Source organism: Arvicola amphibius, chromosome 1 (assembly GCF_903992535.2).
Source record: "Arvicola amphibius chromosome 1, mArvAmp1.2, whole genome shotgun sequence".
NCBI lineage: Eukaryota > Metazoa > Chordata > Mammalia > Rodentia > Cricetidae > Arvicola > Arvicola amphibius.
In genome coordinates, this window is record NC_052047.1 from 108,760,492 (window position 1) to 108,764,243 (window position 3,752).

Sequence of the window (3,752 nt, forward strand, 5' to 3'; positions counted from 1 at the left end):
TTCAGTTCCAGGTAGATAAGAGGCAGCAGACAGTAGGGAAAGTTTGTGTTGAGTCAGTTTTTTCCAGATGGGGAAGGGAATTCCAGCATATTTGATACAGTTCAACGGCCCACCAGAAGACTAATGAATGAATGTCTGGCAGGACTTTAAAATGAGCAGGGCCTTAAAGAGGGCAGAGTTGACTCTGATTACTCCTTGCAGATCAGTTCATGTCCACAAGAGGGCGCAGTGGTGAGATTGTGGGGGGTTTTGTTTGTTGTTGTTTGTTTGTTGTTTTTTCGGAGACAGGTTTCTCTGTAGCTTGGAGTCTGTCCTGGAACAAGCTCTTGTAAACCAGACTGTCCTCGAACTCACAGAGATCCGCCCTGCCTTTGCCTCCTGAGTGAGCCTGGGTTTTAAGCGCGAAGTGAGGGCAGAGATTTGCTGTCTAGTTTATTAGCAAGGCTAACGGTTTTTCTTGACCTATCTCTGGACCCTCCGTGAGTGAAGGGAGCCCTGGACTCACGTTGTGCTCACAAGTGTCTCCGAATCTCTGCAATGGGAACTCAGGTACTCTGAGCTTGGGAATCACACAAAATGGGTTCAGGTAGGGAGTGCAGTTCCAGCCTAAGAGAAGGTCAGGTTTTTATCTTTGTCCTGGGTGCTGAGCTGAGAGGGGGCTAGAAAGAGAGGTAGACAGCCGTGAGAGCATGAGGTGGAGAGAAAGAGTGGATTGCAGAGTTGCTGCTTCTAGATACGCTTCTCCAGTGCTGGGAGTTGAATTTCACTACTGGTTTCTTTGCATCTCTGGTAGAAATAGTTCTGAGCTGATAGTTTGGGAATGGCTGGTATTGATACCTTACAAAGTAAAGCACCAAGTGTGACTGGACTGGTCACCTGGGAAAGGAAGTTGAACTATTTATTATTATTATTGATATTATATAATTTCACTATTTCCCCTTTCTTTGCAAGCCCTCCCATGAATCTACCTCCCATTGCTAACTTCCAAATTCATGATCTCTTTTTCTTCAGTTTTTGTTACATAAATATATTTCCCTAAATACATAACTACAACCTTCTCACTCTGCTACTTGCATATATGTTTTCAGTACTGATCATATGGTATTGGGTAACTAGTCCCATTATGCTTTGCTTTTCCAGACATTCCTAGCCATTCCTGGCAAACGTCATAACTTCGGGTATCTTACGTTTTTCAAATACTCGTGTTTTATAAATTTTCTGTTTTTCAGTAGACTAGTTTGTCAGTTGCACCACCTGTGATCAATTTGATTATATCAAATCCATTTTCAAATATATTATTCTTTACACTTAACAGCTGTTCAAGTTTCTCTAGGCCATAAATCCATCCCAATTCTGTCAGCTGGTTGTATTTATCTGACCAAATTCCTGTCACTTGCACTGTTCTGGTCCAGAGGACCAGGGGGCTTACCTTGACTCTATCTTAAGTCACACTATCATCTTCAAGGGTGTTTATTCAATGTATTTCTTGTTTTATTTGTTGAGATCAAGCTTTCATGTAAACCTTGAAGTTTTTCAAAAATATGTGTTTTTATTTTATATTAGAGGAGGTATTTTACCTGAATGTATGTGTGTGCATCACGTGCTTACCTGGTACCCACAGAAGTCAGAAGAGGGTTTCAGATCCCCTGGAATTGGAGTTACAGATGGTTGTAAGCCATTATATGGCTACTGGAAATTGAACCTGCGTCCTCTGGGAAAGGGGACAGTGCTCTCAACCACTGAGTCATCCCTCCATCCCCAAACCTTGAACTTCTGATCTCTGTCTCCACCCTTCCATGGTTGAGATTTAGGATTAGCACCTCCTCACCCCATTTTTGCTGTGCTAAGGGATTGAGCGCAGGTTTTGGGGCATGCTGGGCAAGCACTCTATTAACTGAATTATACCACAAACCAGAGGGCTTTATTCAGTATTACAGGTTAATACTGTTGGTTTTGCTATTAGAACTGTTCTTCCTCATGAAGTTTAAATGCCAACATATAAAATGCAAGCATATCATCCTCTTGGCTTGCTGCCTCCATAATGAGCTGCCTGGGTTACTTCATTGGTTTGTGCTTTTCAGTCCTGGGTCCTTCCAGCTGTACACACATACATGATTTTCACTCCCTGGATTTAATATCTAATCATCTCCATTTTGGTTAAATGTGGGTAAAACTTCGCCATTGCCTAATAAAGTTTAGTTTTTGATGTACAACGGTTTATTGTCTTTAATTTTCAGACATTTTGCCACTGTTCCTTTTTTTGAAGTTTTGTAATTATATTTATGTACAGAAAACTCAGCAGTACATTTAACCCAGTTTAGTGGCGAGATCTTTGGCCTTTGCCTTTTCCAGCTTGGCAATTCGAGCCACAGATTTAGGACCCAGGACGTTGCCTCCCCAGTGGCGGCGGATCTCATCATATCTGTCGTTGTAGTTGGTCCTAATAGCTTCCACCAGCTTGGCCAGAGCACCCTTGTCTTCCGAGTTAACTTGTGTGAAGGCAACAGTGGTGCACGTCTTCCTATGGACCAACCGCCCCAGCCTGGCCTTTCCCTTGATGATGCAGTAGGGGACCCCCATCTTCCGACACAGGGCGGGCAGGAAGACCACCAGCTCAATGGGGTCTACGTCATGGGCAATCACCACCAGCTGAGCCTTCTTGTTCTCTACCAAAGTGGTGACTGTATTGACGCCCGCTCGACGGACAGGTGGTCTCTTAGTTGGCACATCCCCTTTGCCAGCAGCTTTCTTCTCAGCACGGGCCAGCAGCCTTTGCTTCTTCTCCTGCTTGGTCTCTGGCCTGTACTTGTGGGCAAGTTTAAGCAACTGGGTAGCTGTTTGCCGGTCCAGGACCTGGGTGAACTGGTTAATGACAGGAGGAACTTTGAGCCGCTTATAGAGGATGGCCCTCTGCCGCTGCAGCCTGATGTAGCGGGGCCATTTGACGAAGCGTGTGAGATCTCTCTTGGGCTGGATGTCCTGCCCAATGCCAAAGTTCTTAGGCCTCTTCTCAAACAAAGGATTCACCACTTCTTCGCCTCCTGCTTCTTCACGACGGCGAGGGCCGGGGCCACCTTCTTCCCCTTGGCCTTCTTTCCCTTGGGCATCTTGCCGGGCTGGAGGAGAGAGCGCCACTATTCCTTTGATTTCTTTTAACAAGGTTTTCATTTGGGAAAGGAGCAAAATTTTACATTTTGAAGTAATGTTTTTAATGCTTAGTGTTAGTTCATGAGTTTTCATTAAGGTAAAAATGACCTCTACTCCACTATTTTGGCTCGTGTTCTATGCATTGAGGGTTTTCTTTTTGATGGCTCATGAAAGCTTTTGTATACATTCCCAAGGCTATTTGAATAGTAACTGCATTCTAATTTTAGATAGCTATTAAATGGAGCATATTACCTATGTCCTCTGTTATTAATTTTTCTGTTAAGGTTTTTGAAAGTTGCTTAGTCTCCCATTTCTGCTGGATCATTTCTTGCTTCAGGGGCTACTATTCATGCGTTTCAGGTATGTTACGTGACATGTTTAACAGTAGCTGTGTTTCATTAGGTGTTACTCTCTCCACCATTAATCCTCTCTCTAATGCATTCAAGCTTTTAATTCATTTTGTATCTTAGTCCACTTGCACCCATCATATCTGTTCTGTCCTCTTATTTTTGGATGATCCTTTTATTTTCAGTCTTGGGAGCTTGTCGGGGTCCTGTGCTAGCCCAGACCCTAAGTTATTTCTCTAGACCAGACCCCATCATAAA

General features: G+C 43.7%; 1 pseudogene; it reads right to left on the reverse strand.

Annotated features, from left to right (window-relative positions):
- Positions 1-2,307: 2,307 nt before the first annotated feature.
- LOC119821864 lies at positions 2,308-3,113 on the reverse strand (annotated as a pseudogene).
- Positions 3,114-3,752: the final 639 nt, after the last annotated feature.